The sequence below is a fragment of the Chaetura pelagica genome, unplaced genomic scaffold, assembly GCF_000747805.2.
Source record: "Chaetura pelagica isolate M959 unplaced genomic scaffold, ChaPel_1.0 scaffold17, whole genome shotgun sequence".
In the NCBI taxonomy this organism is placed as follows: Eukaryota; Metazoa; Chordata; class Aves; order Apodiformes; family Apodidae; genus Chaetura; species Chaetura pelagica.
In genome coordinates, this window is record NW_009970726.1 from 10,405,975 (window position 1) to 10,428,108 (window position 22,134).

Consider the following 22,134-nt stretch of genomic DNA (forward strand, 5'->3'; position numbering starts at 1 on the left):
TCAAGGGGGATGCTTCAAAGTCTGTTTCATTAACTATGGAAGGAAGAAAAGGAGAATGCTCATTAAACATACAGAAGACATGCAACTGTGAGGAGCTACCAGGAGATTGTATAATATGATCAGAATCATGGAATAAAAAAGGAGGTAGAAAAGATGGCGCAGGAGAAAAAAATCTAAAAATTAGGACATATTTCAATGAAAATAAATCCTGGTGCACACTTTTTAGGCAGGTATAATGAGCTACCATGTAGGAAAGATGTGATGTTCAGAGAGAATCTCAGTGTTCTGAAAGGTTCTTGCTACTAAAAATCTGAAATAAGTGTCTACAAGAAGAAAATCCAAAGACCAAGCCAATTTTCTTCTCTCCTTTCTTTTACTGTATGATTTTCATCAGCATTTTAAAAATACAGTGGTTTTATAACCTATTGATGTGACCTGGTATCACCTTGTCTTTCCCTTACTGTACTAGAGCTAGAAGATCTGAAAGCAAGTTTGCTCTGAAAAGGGCAAGGGTTTGATCTGAAAGCTATTTGCTCTTGTAAAATTAATTTTGTCTGGAAAACAAGAAAATGCACAATTAGCAATCCAAAAAGCAGCAAGGTCAAACTGTATCCTTAAGGATATGCATTGATATCCTATGCAAGGATTTTTGTAAATCAGACTGACAGCTGGACTTACAAGCATATTTTTTTTATGGTCCAGTCATTTTTACAATTTAATTTCTATGTAAAAGATCAATAACTATAATGATCAGAAGGTACCTGTCTCTCTTTTCCCTGACAGAGATTTGTAATGCCTTTCTAACACCTATTTAAGTCCTGCTGATCTGTGTTGAAAAAATAATTTCAAGTGGTGCCAGCTTAACTGCTATTCATTTATAATGGTGGGCTTTGCTCTCCAAGGACAAGATTTTTTTGTGGGATGATGTCTTTCCACAGAATATCAGTGTGCCCAGAAACCCTGGGAAGCATTGCAGCCTCCACCCAAGCCATTTTACTCCCCAGGATGTCCCATCTCACTGATGAGATAAGGTTTAGCTGGGTTTAAAAGTGTGGCCAGTTCCCTCTTGCAGTCTTGACAAAGCTTTAGATGCCAGGGGGATCCAGGTGCCACAGCCAGAGCTGGATCCTTGAGAGTCAGCAGTGGCTGATACTCAGATTTAGTTCGTGTATCAATTGCTGATAGGTATTTGCTTTAAAGAAAAACTCAAGGAATTTTAAACTACCAAAAATAATTAGGTTCTGCACATATCAGACCCTCCTAAGGCAGGCATGAATCTTGAGTGCTATTGTCACAGTGTGGAAATCATGGAAATCCCATCATTTAAACATGGACCTAAGTTAGTTAGTGTCTGAAGGGCAATTGATCTGATTGATCCGTCTCCAATACCCATCAGTTTCCTGCAGTTTGTCTTTAACTTCTTCACACTGTCTAGAGTTTACACTTTGTTTTGGGCTTTTGAGAAGACTTCAAGACTTCAAACATTTTCACAGATGTCACTGAAGTATCAAAGTAAGTTGGTATTTTCCAGACATTTGGTTAATCCACCAAGAAACAAACAAACAAGCAAAAAAACCACAAAGGAAAAAAAAACAAACACACCCCCCCTCCCCCAAGAAAACCTAAAAAACAAAACAGCAAAAAACCACCACAAAACCAAAAAAAAAAAAACAAAAGGTAAAAAGATTCCATAATTATTTGTCACAGGGTTCTATGCCAGCATTTGGCATTTGCAGCTGGAAGAGAGAGGAAGTATGTTTAATGTGCCACTAGTCTTACTTGATAGACCAGCTCTTCTGTATCCTTATTTTCTGTATGAATGGAACCAGGGAACAAAAAAGGAACAGGAAACAAAGCACTGAGTTGTTTCCTTCCTACCAAACACAGAATCACAGAATGTTAGGGACTGGAAGGGACCTTGAAAGATCATCAAGTCCAACCCCCCTGCCACAGCAGGATCCCCCAGGGATCCTCTGGACAGAGGATCGTGTCCAGGCGGGTTTTGAATGTCTCCAGAGCAGGAGGCTTCACAGGCTCCCTGGGCAGCCTATTCCAGTGCTCTGTCACCCTCACAGTGAAAAAGTTTTTCCCTATGATTACGTGGAACTTCCTGTGCTCCAGCCTGCACCTGTTGCTCCTTGTCCTATCATCAGACACCACTGAGAAGAGCCTGGTTCCATCCTCCTGACACTTGCCCTTTACATAGTTTTAAATATTAGCAAGGTCTCCCTCAGTCTTCTTCAAGCTAACCCAGCTCCCTCAGCCTTTCCTTGTAATAAACTTGTTAATCCACTGATTTAAATGATGTTCAGGGAGCTATAAATTGAGAGACTTTTCCTTGCACGTTGACACATTGGTAAATAATTCTATTCAAGCTTTTCAATGAAACTTAAGAATAGATGCATGAAGTGTGATGTATGCGCTCAGAGGGAAGGAAAAGTGCAAGTAAGAATATTGCTTGTTTGTTTTCAGAAAACCTTTTCACATTGTGTTCCCCTAATGACTGCCAAAGAGAAGTTGCTTTAAAAGCAGGAGCAGCAGGGGAAGGCGGATGAGTTCCCACTGTAGGTTGCACATTCCTCACACAGGGGATTTGCAGTTCACAAAGAACAGTGCAAAAAGCACCACTGGGTACAGATGCCTGTGTATTAAATCCAAGCTCTATGTTAACAAAATGACTGTTTAAAGTAATTTTTTTCCACTGAGCTTTTACGGAACAAAAAGCAGTTGACAACTGTGGACAAAGAGCCCTGAGCACCTCATGTTTGTCAAATTGCCTCTTTAGCGGCTGCATTAGGAGATCAGGAACACAAGAAAAATGTAAATTGCTTCAGGCTTTTATGTTGAAACTTCTATAACCAGCGGCCTTATTTGACCTTCACAATACATACAACTGTCATTAACCAGATGATGGAAAATTTGTTTTAGGACAAAAAAACAATAAAAGGAAGGAGTTAAGAGCACTTAAGCCATTAAGACTTATCTCTTATTAGACCCCTCATCTGTCTAGGTAACATTTAACTATTTCTGTGGTGACTCACCATATTTTCACAACTGTCCAAGCTGACATTCTCCCTACAACTTTAGTATCTGTATAAATGATTTTCTTCTGGTTGTCTTTATTTTCCCATAAACCACTACCTTTATTACTTAAAATAATTGCTTTATTGATATACTGTGAAAGGTTAAGTGAATAGAAACATTGTTGAAATTCTAGGTTATAACTGAAATCTCTAAATGAAATGAATGCGATGATTGAAAAATCTGTAGTGAATAAGCCCTTTTCTATTTATTCTTTGGGAATTCATTTGTCGCTTATGAAAGTCACAGATGGCTCCTGGACTAGAGGCACTGGTTTAAATAAAATGTGTTGGAAAGAAATTAATAGGTAAAAGAAAAACACTTCACTAAATCATTTAATCACACATGAGGGATGAAACCCAGGGGTTTCATCTGCTGCAGAAAACAAAAACAAAACCAAAAAGTAAAGTAAGCCTCTTAATTTGAGCACTGATCTCCAGGCTGCGGTAGGCCAAGAATCCAGAAACATTCCTTCATTTTTCCCTTGTGTGAATGAAAGCTGGAGCAATGAATAGAAGTTGACCCCTATTCCTCCCTTCATCATCATAAGCTGTTTTGTACCAAGTTTCTTTAATCTTACAGGCAACAAGGAGGAAAGTCCACCACCAGCCCTTAGAAAGACAAATGTATGATGCTGTACACAGTGCTATGCTATGTTCTAATATATGGCACACATATTATGCATGTTATGTGTACGTAAATGATAATATATAGTACAGTTCAAATATAAATGGAAAGGTTTTCTTGTGTGATCTAAAAACTTCCATTGGTTTTCATCCAACAAATGACTAAATGTATGGAAACCAATTGGTGGGTATGAGCATGAAGCACATATGAGACACAACAGTTCAATGCTGTACTGTTGTCTGGCCATAAAAATGAAGACTAGAAATTTTCATAAGTGTTTAAGGACACAAGAAGTAAGACTAATCTTACAAAGTTTAGAATAAAGACCTGAGTCACTAACTTAGATTTACTAGAATGCTTCTAGAGAGAAGGTGGCATGTTTTAACTTGTCTCAATGAAAAATTGTTACATAGGTTGGATTAAATGCTTCCTGATGCTGCCTGTTTCTTTTTGTTGCTTGTACAGAGTTATCAGGTGACCACATTTGAGTTGTCATGCATTGGAACAGGCTGCCCAGAGAAGCGGTTGAGTCACCATCCCTGGGTGTATACAAAATCGGTACAGATGTGGTGCCTCGGGATATGGTTTAGGGGTGAACACGGCAAACTAGGGTCAAAGATTGGACTTGATGATCTTCAAGGTCTTTTCCAACTGAAATGATTCTATGATTCTAAATCTGAATCAGACATATAGAAATGTGTGACCACAGCTAGTGAGACAGATCCCACCAGAGGAGTCACAGGTCCTCTGGGTCTGTGGTAGGTTTTGCTGCTATCAGTAGGTGAGGTTGGGAAGCAATGCTGATGGCTCATCTGATGATGTGTGTCTTTGAGGGACCTTCAAATGTTAGTCTTGTAATGAGTCAGTTTTAAAGGATCATCTGACAACTTTCAGAAAAACTACAAATCAACAAAGAGATGTACTACAGTTTTTTCTCTTCTTCAGTGTAATTCCTGAGAATTACAGCTGTTGAGCTGTTTTTATCATCTGAGCTTCTTGTCTCAGTCACATGGGCAGTCCCAGTCTGAAAATTATATAGAAAATTTGATGGGTGTTCAGGGGTAAGGAATGGCCTCAGTTCAAGGAATAGCTAAATAAAATGGGGGTCATAAGTCTGGAAAAACATTTTTAAAAAAAAATCAAAAATCTACAAAATCAGAAAGATCAGGCAGATAAATAGGATTTTTTTTTCCCTCACTGCTCTTCTTAGTTCCATGAATTCTTGTACTATGAGGCGACATTCAAAACATACAACCCAGGTGCTTGGTTTTTTTAATATATAGTATCACTGTCAGAAGACTAGGGATGCCTAAAAACCAGAAAACAATGAGACAAATACCTGGAAAACATATCTCATAATGAGTATTGGTCACAAGGAAAACATTTCTGGGTCAGTAAGTTTCAAATCTGCAGAGTTCTGGAAATCAGGAGAGCCCATCATGGGAACAGGCGGTTCATGCCAGCTCCATTCCTTTATTCTTACCTTGGCACTTGCTATCAACAGCTACTGGCATCAAGGTGCTGAGCTAAATGAGTCAGTGGAGGCATTCTCATATCACTACTGTGTTCAAAGAGCATTGTGTTTTACTTAGAATCTGGTACCTGAGAGGTATGCATCAAGAGTATAGACACCTTCTATTACAAATTTGGAAAGGAGTACCTGAAGCATTCAGATAACCAAAGACAAAGCTCAAATCTCAGCAGATTGAAGAGCCTAAGTAAGCAAAGGAACCCTGCTCCATACGGACACTAAACAGTTTCTCCTCACCCCCTTCCCTACTCTCTGCCTTTCTTTACAGATGACTTACTGGCTTTAGAAGGATCAAAGTGACTGAAGAAATAAAGTATTTTCTGAGCCATTGCTGAAGCTTTGCAGTAAATCAGATTCTTCAGGATAAAACTTTTAATGTCAGGATTTGTTGACTTGGAGTTCCCTGTACTTGAAGCATGGATTATCCAGGGACAGGAACTCCTGAAGCAGGGATACCGTGGAAAATAGGAAATAGTAAACTGTGTTACTGAGATGCCATACAAGCATCTGAGTTCAAGTATGTCCAAAGTTAATTAAAGTTTAAATTTTAATATGGAATAAAGTATCCAACTCCTTGTGCAGGCCATGTGGGAACGACAATAAAGCCAGCTTGCTCAGCTCTGTACTAGGATAAGAGAACATGAACATCAGCAGTATGGTTCTGTATGACTCCTATGGCAAGTTCAAAGCTGGCAGTGATTGAAGCTGAGAAGAAAGACATCCAGTATTCCTCCCTATCCTTCTTACACACTGCCTTAAAATGGATGGGAGACACTGTGTTCAAAACCAGAGCCGTTCCTTTGAGGCAAAGGGCCGGAGGTTTCAAAGAGGATGGGCTCTTTGTCAGCACTCGCATTGCTTTTTCAGAAATTGCCACTGTCAGCTGGAAGTGACTGCCCTGCAGCCCAGGCATGAAGACTGGCTGTGCTGAAACTAAGCCCATTGCAGTGGGAAGTAGAACAATTTTATTGACCATCTTCACTGATGCACTGCAACCTGCTGCAATGGTTTAAGCAAGAGCATTTTAGTTCAAAAAAACAAGGAGCAAATGCAGTTACCCCCAGCTCAGCTGAGAGGCCAACATCCCCATCTGTGCCATTTGGTTTCTTGCAGTTGTATCATCCTTAGTGGTCTCAGTTTTGCTTAGTTCTGGTTCAATAGCCACCTTTTAACTCCTTGGAAAAGAGAGAATATGAGAAAAAATACAGGGAAGAGTTATCTGGTGGTTACTTGTACTAGGGTTTCTCTGAGCAGCGAATGTACTTCACTGAGCAGGGAAGAAAGCTGTGACCAGCACCCAGCATGCTGGGCTGGCCTGCAGCTGGGACAACTGGAGTCCCCATAGTCCGCAGCCCGTCACAGCCTCAGGGTGTGATAAACTGATAAACCTCTCCCAGTAGGTTACTTTTGGTTCAAGGTGTCCTGCTGTGGGCAGACACTCTAAGTGGGATATGCCCACTTAAGAGGACAGAGCAATTATATCTTGGCTAATGCACAGGTCAAGAAGCCCGGATTCATAAACTACTGGGGTAAATGTTCATACATCTCAACACCTTTATCAAGAAAGCCTGCAAGCCTTCACTGGCAGCAGGAGCTGCAGCCCTGGGCCAGGGCTGGCCTCTGCTGATCTTCATGCTCTGAGCTGCCATCCTCCTATACCTGCTTTTTCCCATCAGGTTTTATACCTTGTCATATCAGTATTTATTCTCTTGACTTGCAGAGCCACTGCTAGTATCTGGGCAATAACACTTCTGTTCTTGCTCTTCTTAGCTTGTGTGGATTCAGCTCACAGCTCTACTCACACCTCAATAACCATTTCCTTGGTTAAACTGAGATGAGGTCTCCAGGCCCAGTGCCACCAAGTGCAGCTGCCACCCCAGGCAGCCCATGCCAGCATGGAGACTTGCGAGGGTTTAACTCTCAGAAGGAAGGACGGTGGCAAATAAAGAGCAGTGTGTCAGGTCCTGGCCATGTGGCCAAGGCAGGCTCCACTGCTACCACATAGCTCTTAGTGACAGCTCTGGGTGAGATGCTTTGGATAGAAACACCCCAGTCTGATGTGATGGTGTGAATGAAGATGACGTGAACTGCTGACTGAAGAGCTGCATCGTGCACCACGCTATGCTCCCCAGGGCTCAGCAGTATCAAATATGGTACCCAAATGTGGGTCATCCCAGGTACTTGTCCTCTGCTATGAACCTCAGGGCTGCCTTCAGTTATCTCAAGTCCTCTTGATTGTGGTGTAGCAGCCCTGAACCACTCTTCTTCTCTCAGAGAGCCACACAGAAGTGTTGTGTGGAGGTTGGGGATCACGGTTCATAAGGGCTCTTGGGAGAGGAAGGAGGGGACTGATAGAGCTTTGTAGATGCCACTTGGCTTTTTAGGATTAGAGAGTTGAAAAATAGGACAACACAGATCATGAAAAATGTTTTGAAACTATTAATACTTGTCCTCTCCATCATCATGTAAAATGCCATCCATTTAGATTAAAATAACAATCTGTGCTTTTAAAATGTTGTGATATCCCTGGTTGCTTTACTCTGAAACCAGTTTATTCCTTTCAGGAGAGCAGAATGCCCCACCCTTGTGGATACAGCTGAGAGCTGTGTTGCTTCACAGCAAACACCTTTGAATTCTGCTTTCTTCCAGGAGGACTTCCCAGCATCACCACTGACTTCTTCCTTTGTTTCAGACAGCTTTGAATCCTAGTAAATACTGCAAAACAGTAAAATTCCATTCATCAGGTGTTTTATAATATATATTTTTTTTCTGGTCTGTGGGAGTGCTTTCTGGTGCACACGAGGAAAACAATGGAAAAAAAAACACTAAAAAGGAACTTGTGGGGTTTTTCAAGGTTCTTGTCAAAGTGTTTTTATTTTTTAAAAAAAGAAGTTAAAATTGTTATCATTAGATGTCATTTGACAAGTGCACTGTACAAATCTCATTTCACAAACTTAAATGACTGAGCATTCTGTAGCTTCCTTTCCATGGATCTGAAAGACTGAACACCTCATTGAAGGTGCTGCATGCAGAGCTCATGACTGCAGAGATTTCTTGGCAGTGTCTCTCAGAAACAGCCCCTCTCATTCTTCCACTTCCTGATGTCCTGCTAAGTAAATGCTCTCTAGTAGTAACTGTGGCATTCTGCTACAGCTTTGGTTTAGCAGTACTCATGGGTCTCTGGCCAAATATAAATCAAAAGTTAAATAGGTGTTACTAGCAGTGAATTTAAAACAGTTTTTTCCAACAATAAGTTGGTAAGTAATAAAAAATCCTTTGTATGGAAGCCATACATACTGCGATAGATATTCAGCAAAATACTCACTAGAGAATCATTGCTACAAAAAGATAGATAAAAATCTTACCCTGTTAGGACATGATTTTGAAAGTGTGCAATGCCTCTATGGAAAGAGCAAGGGTGCAGTTAATCATCAGTATTGGTGCTGTCAGCCACACCTTTCATAGCTAACACAGGGTTTAAAGTCTGAAACAGAGTTGGATGTTCAGTAGTTTTTGAAGATCAGTTTAACTTCTTCTCCCTTCTGACATTAGATAATCTTCAGTGTAACCCAGTGGAGGTGCCAAAGCACAAGGTCACTTCACATGGCACGTCCCAGCAGATGGCACATGGCACAGTGTGGCAGGAGAGGGACACTCACAAATCTGAAGCAGTGGTCAGTGGTGAGAGCACTGAAAAAGGGAAACAGAGAAAATGATGGGTTTGCTAATGGATGTGGTTGTGTTCTGACAATGTAAAAGATCTCATTTAACAGAAACCAGACATGCCACTATCAGTCCCCAGATATAACAAAAATATGTTTATCTGAGGATTCCCACAGCACTGACAAGTAATCACTTCCCCTGATACACCAGAAAAGACTTTCTCACTTTCTGTGGCGACAAAATTCTGGAGTCTGAAGCCTGTTCTGCAGAGATGAGCAATTAAATGAAATTACTCTGATAATTAAGTGCATACAGTGACTGCTAAGCATGATACTGTGCCCAGAAAAGAATTTTTTGTTTTAGTTACATTTATTATAAATTCAGATATCCCATCTAGAATATAAGCTAATTTATATTGTTACTTATTAGAGGCACGTTCATCCTTTTAAAAAAAAATAATAATTTAAGAGCAGCTGTTAGTCTTGGAGAAAGGTTTTCATGATTCAGAAAACAATATTCAGCCCCTTTGTAAAGGGCTTTCCAGGCCTATGTATTTAGGTAAATTTTCTTAAAATGCATTTTCCAAGTGTCTCTAAACAAAAGGCCAGTCTGGGTAAACCAAGGAAGTATCTTTGACTCCACTGAGGATATGACCATTCACCAGGGGCTGGTCCTCCATCTCCAGGCTGGAGTTACCAGTTGTGCAAATACCATATCAGAGGCACTTTGTGGTCAGGTTTTTAGACTAATGCTAAACATAACACTCATAGTTATGACTTTTTCCTGATCTTCTAAGGGGCAACAAATTTGCATCTTTTCAGGACTAATATCTTGGTCTTATTATCAGAGCAGCACATGAAAACAATCTCTTTTACCCTTTTGAAAACAGCCCACAAGAAATAGGCATCATCTCTGTACTAACTTGCATCAGTTTGTTTTTTATTTAAATTCCTAGAGGAAGTTACTTTTTTATTTCCAGAGTTCTTTCTGCATATCCAATGAACAAATGTGAAATGCAAGAAAATCACAATCTGGATGATATCTGCTTTTTTTAATCCCCTCTCCACTTTAGCTCCTTTTCTGAATGGAAACCAGCAGAATGGAAACGAAATATAAAAGAATATATATAAATGCAGCATAGGAAAAAAAAAAAAATCTTTCACAAATATTTAGAATCATGTTTATTTTATGGCTTTAAAACCTGGTAAAAATAGCCCCCAAAACTGAGAGCATGTGGAAAAAATGCAAACTGTGCTCGGCTTCTTCAAGATGCAATTGTGCTAATGCCATGTTAAAAAGCCAGAAAAGCACACTGCAGAAATGGATTTCTGCACATAATCAAACTGTGTCATTTGAGCCTAAACCTTGAACCTTTATTACAGAGTGAATGCTGTTGTGTCAGCTCCTATTTTTGTGTTCTTTCGGCACCCCAACCTGTTCAACAGTCTGTAACTACCTTTACCTGTGGTTAATGGGGTAATATTTTTTGTCAAAAACTGCCTTGGGATTTGTTTGTCAAGGCCTCCATATAAACCCAAGCATAGAATAATAAGATTACAGAATGTTTAAGGTTGGAAGGGACCTTAAAGATTATCAGGTTCCACAACCTCACTGGACAGCCTATTCCAGCCCCTTACTGCCCTCATGGTGAAGAATTTCTTCCTGATGTTCAACCTAAATCTACCCTCTTTCAGTTTAAAACCTTTGTCCTATCACTGCCCTCTCTGTCGAAAAGCCCCTTCCCAGTTTTCCTGTCTCTAACCGTAATGGCAAGTTGAACATCTCTGTGGAAGAGCTCTCAGGTTTGAGAGGCTCCAGAGCTGTGAGGTGGGGATATGCTGCAAACTCAGGCTCAGGGGGTTATTACAGCAGTAATCATCTGTCACTTGTGTAAGCAGGCAATACCCATCATTTTCTCTCCAGTTAATGTAATGCTGAACACATGGAGGAAGCCTTAGCAAATGAAAACAAAAGAACAATCTTAAAAATAACTTGCAAAATAAATACATTGATGTGTAATGAGGAAGAAGCAGATGCCCTCAACAAAGTGAATTTTTCTCAGCTGGCCTATGGTAAGACCTGTAATTATTGACACATGAGAAACTTTCTCAAAGGGAAGAGAAACATGTCACCATTTACTGAAATATTGGTTATGTTCTATTTAATCCTTTCATAATTCTTTTTTTGGCTTTTCTTTTTTCCTCTGCTGTCTTTCCATGGAAACATAACAGAGTCTATTGTTTTGTTTAGTTTTTGTCATTTGCTTTTCTTCTATTGACCTCCTCTAATATGTGTCTGATTCTATTTTTTCAGACAAGTTAATGATTCAGGAAGAGGAAAGACATTTTCAGGGCAGCTTGAATATAAATGATAAACTGTAAGTCACATTTGTTTGCACATGGATAGTATTTGTGGTTTCACGTTGTTCCAAAGCAGGGGCTCTGCTTCCAAGAACTGGCTGGGGAGTTTGCCTGTTATTTATCACACTGTCCCAAGCAGATGATTTCTGGATGATTAACAGAGCTGTCATTGCACTCTTATATGCAGCCTGAACTGATCCTGCTGCTTTTGAAATACTTAGTAGTTGTTAGAAAGAAAAAAAATCAAAACACAACAAGAAAAACAACACAAAAACACAAACAAACAAAAAACCCCACAAACAAAACCAAAACCAAAACCAACCACAAAAAACCCCCAAAATCTAGAAATGCTCACCTATTAACCTTGTTTAGTGTCTTCTAAGTGCTTGCTATTTTAGCTGTAATTAAAGCCTAGATGAACTTTCCCAGCCTTCCCATTCTCGATGGTTTGCAAGCAGTTGCAATCCCAATCTTTCTTTAAATCACAGTGAGGAGATTGCACTAATCATTATTGATTTCTCAAAGTGGGAAGGAATCTACAGAGACAGCATTGTCTTCCAAAGTACATGGGCCAGTTTACTTTCAGCATCCCAGGGGGATGAATTCAAATAGTAGCCTAAATTCCCAAACATTCCAGGTGGTTTTTCCTCCTTCATTTTAGAATCTAGATCAGCAGAGCCTCAAGGTAGGGATGATGCTACCGAGGATGTACCTTTTACCTGACTGGACAGCATCAGCCAGTCTTCCTTGGTTTATGGAAGTGAAAGGCATAATCTGATACTGTCCATGGAAATGCATCCTGAAAATCATTGAGTTCTGTGTCGTCTTACTGTATGTGTTTAACAAATACATATTGCAGCCATTGCTCTATAGTAAGTTGAGGGAGTTATCTGTGTTCTGTTAGTAGTAAGTTGAGGGAGTTATCTGTGTTCTGTTTAGGAACATTTTATGATTAAAGGTTAGGAAATTATTATTTTTACTTCAGTTGGTTAAACTGCTCACACTGTACTGCTGTAGTAAAGCCTATGACCTAAGAAAATTTGCCAAGTTCCATGACACATCTCTCAGCACAAGCAAATCACATATAAACCCATCTTGAGTTACTTTATTTTCCTGTTCTGGGCTGTGGGAAGCTAAAGGAGAATCTGTGAGTGTTATTATTATCATTGCATTCACTTGTTTCATGTCACTGAGCCTCAGCATCAGCCCTGTGGAAACAGAAGAGAGACAAAAATAATCTTTAAATCTCTTGCCGTTGATTCTAAGCTGCATTTGCCTCTATATTTCCTCTTTATTGATGTTATTAATCTACATAGGTATTTCAAAGAGGATTCACTCCTAGAGCATGTCGAGGAGTATGTTCAAATATAGTTATGTTCCTAAACCTGAACTGGAAACAGTGGATTATTTAAGAGCAGCTAAGATGCTTTTCTATGAATTTATTAATGAATTTTAACTGTCTATAAGCAATGTGGGTGCTAGCCAAGGGAGAATGGTGAAGCAAAAAGGTTTAATTCTACTAAGAGGTGAACTGGCCAGGGTCAGCCCTTCCCCCCTGCACTGGCAGACTGATGTCAAAATGAAAGTGACACATTTTAACTGTGTTTTTTTTTATTGTATCATATGCACTCATCAACCCAAAATAGAGAGAAAAAAGGAAGCTTGTTTTGCTCAGTGAAGGCAATCCTTTTGAGTCTTGATTAAATATGAAATCTAGTTCTTTTAGTAAAATGTTTCATCTGATTCCTGGTACACAGAAAAATAACCCCAGTAATATCTTCCTTCTTTATCTAGATATAGCAGTAGCTTTGAAAACGTAGGGAATGATACTTCATTGTACTTATTCCGTCATGGAGGGCCATTCTGATTCCATTTTCCAAAGAACAAGACTCCTAACCTGACCTGCAGCATTTTTTCCCTTTTTTGCTCAGATTTCCAGAATCTATCTTCCACCCTGGCAGTATGGCCATTTCCTGTCATAGAAGCACAGCAAAAGGAGGAAAACAAATTCAAAATTTCCTATTGAATGATTCAATTCACCTGGAATAACATTTGAAATAATGAGAGCAGCCTTCCATTAGCAAAGTCCTGCACACACTATTTAAACTGAAATGTGTGCTGTGGAGCTGCAGTCCTGTCTGCTTGGGAAGGTAAGTGAAAACTTTCCACAAGAGTTTGGTTTCTTGCCCAGAGCACCCTGAATGCAAAAAAGCTTCAGTCAGAACAACATGGGGATTTTATAAGAGTCATGACCAGTACAAGAAAGGACTAATTTACAAGTAATTAATCAGAAAATTTTGCAACTTTTTCAGAGCCCACTGGTACTGCATTATGCAGTATCCTGCTTCCCAGTGCCCTGTCACCCATTTCTAGATGGGTGATAAATTTTCAACTATTTTTGAAAGTTACACTGAATCCTGCTATTCTCTTTAACTTCTAAAAGCAGGTAAGTTGCCTTACTAGGCTTGTAAAGATCCATCTCTTGAATTAGTTCTTACTGAATACTCAGTTTCCTCCCAAAAATGTTACTTCTTGGATTCACAAGGTTTTCCACTTTGTTAATTTAAAGTATTGCAAACATCCCCCACGAGGCCTCAAGAGAGGACTCAAGACAATAGGGAAGCTAAGCAAAGATGTGTCTGTTTAGAAGTGTTCTGATGAAAACTGAGTCATGGCTTTCTGAAGGCTCCTTGCAATAGAGAACATGTGTTTATGGAGTCTTATGGATTTAAAAAATATTCTAATTACCACACATGGAACCAGCTCTCCGGAGCTGGAGCCAGAAAGCATGTAGAAGAGCTTTGCAGATAGATGAGTGGGAGCAGCAGGGTGTTCAGCACCGAGCCAGCACTTGTGCAGTGTTGCTGTAGCCACTGCTTTGGGCTAAGGAAAGGATGGGTTTGTGGTGGAGGACTCCAGACCAACCCAGCTGTTTTCTGTGCTGATGGACCCAAGATGTATTTTCATTATTCTGATTCTGTGCTTCTTTTAGGACAGAAAAGGCATTGCTATTATTGTTCATTAGTTTTGTCCTCTTTATGACACCAAGACTGAGAGTGTGCCTAACTTTCTAGAAACTTTTTTTTGTGTGTGTCAGAGATAAGTGATATACTGCTGGATTCTTCTAGAGAAACTTAGTGACGCAGAGAGACTACTAGTTCTCTTTCTACTGTTTAATATGCTATATTGAAATGTTGCTACACTCAAATATGTTTCATATGTATCATGAGGGAACCTTTAGTGTCAGTTACACACTATGCAGAAACAGTTGGCATGTGCCAGGCTTATTTTAAAACAGACAGTGTGAAACAAGGTCAGATCTGTAACATAAGGATGAACCTTGAGAAAACTCAGCCATGTATCAGGAGAAAGCTAAGTCATTAGCTAGCCCCATACCTAATTGAGACCTTGATGAATATGAAGATTACCCAGTGTTTCTTTCCCTCAAAAAAGAGGTGTAGAGCTCTGTCTAGCATAATTTTTACTTAGTCTGGCAGCATCTACAGTGTTTGAAGATCAGCTCAGAAAAGGTAGTGCAGGAATAACTTGTTAATCTGTAAAACTTGGCCAGGATGTGTCTCCATGTCAGTGCAGGAGAGTTGCACTAGGTAATAAACCAGGATATCGGTTGGGTTTATTTAGAGCACTGTAAATCCTGTCTGCTGTGTACCCATGTAGGAAACCACAGCTGAGAAAAATCCTGTGAACTGGTGCTCCAGGAATTGTCTTGGAAAAGATTTTGTTACGATCCAACTTTTTGCTCTTCAGAACAGATTGAATTGAAATGAAATTCAGGATGGGACTCAGCCATAATGAAAGAGAAATTTCGTTGTCTGGTGACTGTTCAGCTTGCAGTTTGCTGTAATTAGCTCTATTGTCCTCCTATTAGTGATTGCTGGCCTCCTGCCACTCTGCTTCATAATGATAATAATAAAGAACTGACTTCACATGTAGCCTGCTCCAATCTCAGGCATGCCAGTGTGGGCTCTGCTCAAAAGCTACTTATATGTGGTTTTATATGAAAGAAACATTTCCAATGAGTACAAGAGGACTACAGGTAAGAACAGCTGAAAGAGTGGGGCAGAACAGATTTGACACCTACTACATCTTACTGATATATTTTGATATACTTCTATAGTTTCAGGCTCCAGTTCTGCATGCTAGCAAAGTTTCCATCACTTGGATCAGTGGCTGAAGATCTGACAGTTGACATTTCATCTAGGCATCATTTAATCTTTTTGGATCCTTGCTTCAGTGGTTATCTCCAAAAGAAGCTTAGATGCCATTCATGTGTCTATGCATTACTGAGTGGTCCACCAAGAAATCATCTCACTCCTTGGTCCTTCTGGCTCCTGGCGGTATCCTCAGTTTTTGCCCTCACACCTTGAGGTGCCTAAGCCACAGGAGAAACAAAAGGGTGTACAAGTCTTTCCCTGCTGGTTGCCTGTCCAATCCTTAGGCACTTGGCACACAACACCCAGACACCACAGGGACTTTTGTAGATAGCCCTCTCCTGCCTAATCCTCCTTCAAATTAATGCAAACTTGATCCTGACCTGCAGGGACAAACTCTTACTCGTGCAAAAGAGACATAGGGTTTACCTCAGAATTTGAATCCTGGTAATATCCTCTGCTCTGATTTTTCCAAAGCGCTGCAGGATCAATACACAAGACAAGAAACAGCAACAGCTGAGTGACATTTCACAGAATTTGAAAATTATTGTCCTTCTGTTCATATCAGAACTAAATTCACCTTCCCATTCAGTTGGCTTTGAAATTGTACATTATGCACTTTTTTTACATCTCTTGTAGGACTCTTAAAGCATTGATGCTCATCTTATTATGCCCAAACCACTTAAAAGTGATGTTAAATTTGACGACATGGACCTTGCACATGTGACAAAACAATCAGTACTTATCTAGGCTTTAAGACCTCAGAAAAGTACGGATTACTGTGAGGAGAAATCCAAAAATATTCAATCTGAAAATGGCATCTAGTGTAATAGGGCAACTATAAATCTCTGCCACTGTGCCTACAGGCGATAACCCTATTCTCATGAATGGTGCATTTTATTATTCTTACTTCTAAATTAGCTTAAATATTTTAAAAAGAGTAAATATTTTCTCTTTTTTGGTTTCCCTCCCATGCAGACATATGGTTCTTTTGGTTCTTTTTTGCTGCCTTAGGACTGCTGTTTCAATATGTTTTGATTTCTTTTAAGAGGAACATTATCTGATTTCTTCTATATAATATCCTTCATCTTATAATCACTTCAGTTTATCATTTGTGTTTCAGTTGTAGAGCAGAATAGGATGCCTCCTTCTTTTGAATTCATCCTGTTTTGTATAAGTCTTGTGATAAAGTGGAAGTAACTAGGTTGAAAGCTTCATTGTACCTGTACAGACACGTTGCAGAACCAAAGTAAAGAGAAATAAATAGCAAATACAGTCTGCTCAAACATCAGGGCTTTCCAAGCAGCCCAGGAGGAGAAATAAGCCAGAGTTAATGAGGCACGCTGCTTTTGAAGCAGAGAGAGGAAGCAGAGAAGCAGTTTCTCCCTTGTGCCAACATGAGAGATACTTCCTTTTAGCTTCCTACTAATTTTTTGATTGTTTGATCTAGTGCTTTGAATAGTTGGAACTAGCTAATCAATGGATAGTTTAGTTCTTTACAGCATTTGATTCACCTCTAATTAGCACATTTTACTCACTTTTTCAGCATTTATTGTTAACCACTTTTGTAGCACCTTAATGATCTTCTCTGAGGACGTGATATTTTTCAGAAATAATTGCTGCTTTGCAACAGAAGAGGAAAGTGGGACTCCAGCTCTCCAAAGTGAGATTGAAAGACAGCTTTTACACAGCTTCTGATAAATACCAGTCTGAGTCTCCATTGTGTTACAAAGGCCATTTTGTCCACTAAGAAACACTTTAAGAACATCTGTCACTATCTTAGTTCTGCACTATGCACTAAAAGCATTATTTCCATGAGGGAAATTACATTAGAAAATCCACCCGTAAAATTATCCCTTTACCTCCAAATAATATTCTGGACAATGTTTGAAGTGACTTCTTGCTGTAATTTGGTTTGGTTGATCAAGAATGTAAAATAAATCCAAGTGATAATAGCTAAATAAACTTGTGGGGTTTCTTTTCCTTCCTCTCTGCCTGACAGTCATGTCAACACTTAAACCTCTCTTCCCTTAATGTCCATTGTCTTCGGACAAATAATTTATATTTTTATAGCTGTGCTCTAAATTGACAGTCTCTCATGCTCTGAATGTGCATATAAAAAAAATCAATTTCTGGCATAATGTAGCTACTTCATGATCATGTTGGTCAAAATCCTCATGTCAGTTGGATATTTTGAGAATGAAAATTTTCTGAAATTTGGCACATTTGCTGATGTAGAGGAGATAATGTGGTCTACTTAAACACAAGTGCTGGGACTCGGGTGTTTTAGGAGAAACAGAAAACAACAAAAATAGAGCCAAAGTCCTGAGAACTTGGAGTCTGATGTAGATCAATAAGTGTTACATTTGTAGATGTAATGTAAGATCATTGTGAGATGATACAATGGAGATACTACCCTTAGTAGTGAAAAGAAAGAAGCACATTTAGATTGTCATTCAGCTGCCTTATTTTAGAGATGTTCTTTAGCAGTTGGGTGGCTTGTATTCTACATTATTTAAATAGCATTTTATTGATTTTCAAACTGCACAGAGAACCTGCAATGGGTGGATCAGAATTAAAAAAAAAGGAAAAAAAAGTCTGCTTTTGGACATACCAACCCCATTGACAGGGACAGAACACATGGGTAGGAGTGAGACATAGAAACAGGCAGAAAAACTTTGTTTGTAGACTACCTTGAATTAGAAAAGATGTATAATGAAAAGACAGAGATGCAGGAGATTCCTACAGTGGGAGGGAAAAAGACAAGGATCCACAGAAGAACATACAAAAAGAACCATTAGAGAGGTATGTAGACTTATTTATTGAGGTGGGTAACTAGAGACTGGGGAGAAACAGAGGAAAGAGGGCAAGAGATGGGTAGTTGAGCATACATGGAAAAACATGAAAGAATTTGTCAGTTTTCTCTTGGAATAAATAATGAGGGTTTTGTTTGTTTGTTTGTTTTGTTTTGTTTATTTTAGTGAGAAGCAGTCAGGCATGAGGAAGATTTTGAGGAATGGGTCAAATTTGTGAGCAAATTCTTAATTTTTTTTCCAGAACTCAAGTCTCTATGCCTGTAAAATGGGATCATAGCAAACACTGCATCCTGAATCATCATGTGGAACATGGACGTACTCTTCCTGGAGGTGAAAAACTGTGGGAGCCAGAGCCATTGGGGGTCCCTAGCAGAACTTGGTCTAAGGAAACTCAGTGTCCTCCAAGGCCACATCTTACAGAGCATGATGTTTCTGGGTGAAATATAATATGGCAAGGTAAAATATGATTAATGAGGCCATAGTTTGCATATGGTGCACACGAGCAACTGTGTTTCCATGAAGGCTCTCCTCACTATTTCTTTTCCATCCTCCCTGTCTCTCACACCTTCCATCTCTGTCTTTAGGGCAGCAGCACAGAAAGGAAGTATTACAAAATGTGATATTGCTTAACTATCCATGGATGCAGCTAAAATATCCTGTGAAGGGTGAGCTGAATGGTGTTGCAGATATCAGGAATAAAGTGTTCAGGGCAAATTGTTGCCCATGTATTACTGTTGTGGAATGTAGATGTCACAAGCAATGAGGAAAGATTTTCCAGTGAGAAAAACACAGCTGTTTAGCTTGAAACAGGCAGCACAGATTGGGAATCAGGATTCTCTATTTTCAGCATAATAATTAATACATTGCAAGTAAGTTTTGCAGAAGTGACAGTTGCTGATTCAATGGAGTACCTCACCACTAATGTTTCCTGGGGTAGATTGTTTTGTTTGCTTTTTAACACGCAGCATTAGGATTTCATAACACTGCCACCTACACCAGTGCAAAATGATCAAAACTTTTTGTTCCAGATTGATCCATTCTTTTTTGTTATAAGAGAAATGAAAAATCCAGAGCAAAACTACATATGTGCCTCAACTTCAGGAAAACTCAGACTTACGTTGGCTCTTATCTGCTAAAATTAATGTGTAGTTGGCTGTAACCTACTTGGCAGAGGACTTGTGAGAGCTTTCAGGTCTGAAACTCTTCTTCAGGTGTTGATTGTCACCTATTACCCTTTTGGAAAAATAATAATAATAATAATAAACTACACGGATCTTGAATTTTAAGCTAAAATGGCTTGATGGAATCACAATAACAGTAAATTTATTTGTATGTGCAGTTCTGTGGAAACTTCAGAAAACCATTTAAAAGACTCCTGCCACTGCAGGGGTTACATTTCCAGAGTATTTCAATTCTGAGGAGGTTCATGTATCTCTTAAAATAGAAATACTTGTTTTTCTCCTTTAGTTCAGCAGTGAACTCTCTAGTTGGATTACTGCTAGTAACATGGACACTGATAAGAGAGTTTTCAGGCAATACTAAGGCCCAGAGTTTTAGGTTTTCTCCTTAAATGGACTAATAACGATGCAAAAACTTTCAAGGCTTTTGAGAAATGTCACCAAAAGCAATATTTTTAAAACTAAAACTGTTTCTTCCCTGCTGGATGGACATATCTCAGAGTATCACACAAGTACATGAGAACTACAGACTGACATCACTTTCTGTTCTAAGATGAAGACAATTTTCCTAGAAAGCCAAAATGCATTATTTTTAGACTCATGACTGCTCATGACATAAAGGAAGGCAATTTCAAAATGTTTTCCTAAGTATAAAGGAATGGATTGTTTTGCTACATCAAGTAGCATTTTTTCCTCTGAAATGTTCTTGCACTGACATATAGCATTAAATCACTTGTATTTCTAAGAAAAACGTTTTAACACCTTTGATTACAGGTCTGTGGACTTGGAATGCTAATATTTAGCACAGTAACTTTTAAAATCTATTGTGGTTTAGGCCCACGCTGGTAAGGAAGCACCATGTGCCCCCTCACTCACCCCTCCCTGTGCTGTGGGAAGGGGAGGAGAGAATTCATGGGTCAAGACAAGGACATGGAGCGTTCACTCACCAGTTATGGTCACAGGCAAAACAGATTTGACTTGGGGAAAACATCAATTTAATTTATCACAAATCAAATCAAAACAGGACAAAGGAAAAACAAAAACTTAAATACCTTACCCTCCCCCCTCCCTTCTTCCCAGGCCCAAATTACATTATTTACTATGTCTCTACCCCCTCCCCCAACAGGGAGACAGGGAATGGGGCTTATGGTCACTTCATCACATGTTTTATTCTGCTCCTTCCTCCTCAGGGAGGATTCCTCACAGTCTTCTCCTACTCCACCATGAGGTCCCTTTCACATGAAAGAGTCCTTCACGAGCCTCTCTGACACGAGTCCCTGCTGAGAGCTGCAGTTCCTCAGGAGTAGGCTGCTCCAGCATGGGCTGCCCACAGCCTCATGGGCTGCTTCGGGAACAGTCACCTCCCCTGGCACAGGGTCCTCCATGGCTGCAGGTCCACATCTACTCCATCACGGTCCTGCACAGGCTGCTGCAGAGTGCTTTTCCATGGGCTGCAGAGGTACAGCCTCACCACAGGCTGCAGGGGAACCTCTGCTGGGGCACCTCCTCCCCCTCCTTCCTTACCGACTTTGGTATCTCTGCTCCAGCATTGCTCTCATCTTTCCCTCTACTCTGGCCTGAGGTCTTATATCAGTTTGTTTCCTGTTGTTGAGTATGTTGCTGATGGGCTCCGCCTTGGCCAGAGGTGGGGCTGGATTTTGGAGCTGGGGGAGCTTCCAGCAGTTTCTCACAGGAGCCACCTCTGGGGCCCCTACCCTGCTACCAGAAACCCACCACATGAACCCAGCACATGCTAGATATTGGAGTTTATTTACAACAATATGCTTTTGTGGGATTATAAATGCATTATGTTATTACATGGAAAATACTATGTAGCATGTGAGGATAAAACACCATAATAAATTGCATATTGTGATTTTTGTTATAAATAACATTCCTTGTTTTATTTTCTCATGAACAGTCTTCATCTTTAGTCTGCTTTGGAGTTCTGTGCAGGTTGGCTGTAGTCACCACTGCAGTCCTCAGGTTTTTAACTGGCTTTTTTCAGGGCTGGAGTAGCAAATTTGGGAGCAAAGGTGATGTAACAGGAATGTGCACTGCACATAGACAATAAAGATAATGCAAAGTAGCTGACTGGTCATTGCTGCTTATTTCTTCTGTGCTGAAATAAAGAGAAATCCGGCTAAATTAGTTGATCACAGAATGACCTTTTTCTGTTGTTATGGTGCACCCTCAAGAAGGCAATAGTAGGATTGTTGTAGGCTGGGTGCTTTCTGTAGAGAAAGAGTAATTTTAATGACATTATGCAAGGCACGGCTGGGACCCTGCTGGAATATTGCATTCAAATTTAATCACTCATGTTCTGGTCTCCATGAAAAAAATACAGGCAACTAACGGGGGAAAAAAGAGCATAAAAGATTAATCTTCTTTAACTAAGGGAAATAAAAGGCTGAGACTTAATATCGTGGGTTTGGAAATACTACAGAGCTTAGAAAAAGCAAAGTGCTGTAAGTACTATTTAATCTAACTGACAAGGAAGATAATGGATCCAGACTGCATAGAAATACAGGTAGACTGGAAGTCAGGATGAGTTTTATTCATCAAAATGTTGTTGTCTGGAACAACTTTCTACTATAATAAATACAACAAAAGCCAGGTATGGTTTAAATTTTGATCACTAAAAAAAAATATTAAAAATTATTGTATATTCTTAGGTTCCCAAGTGATGTTTTATACAAAGATACG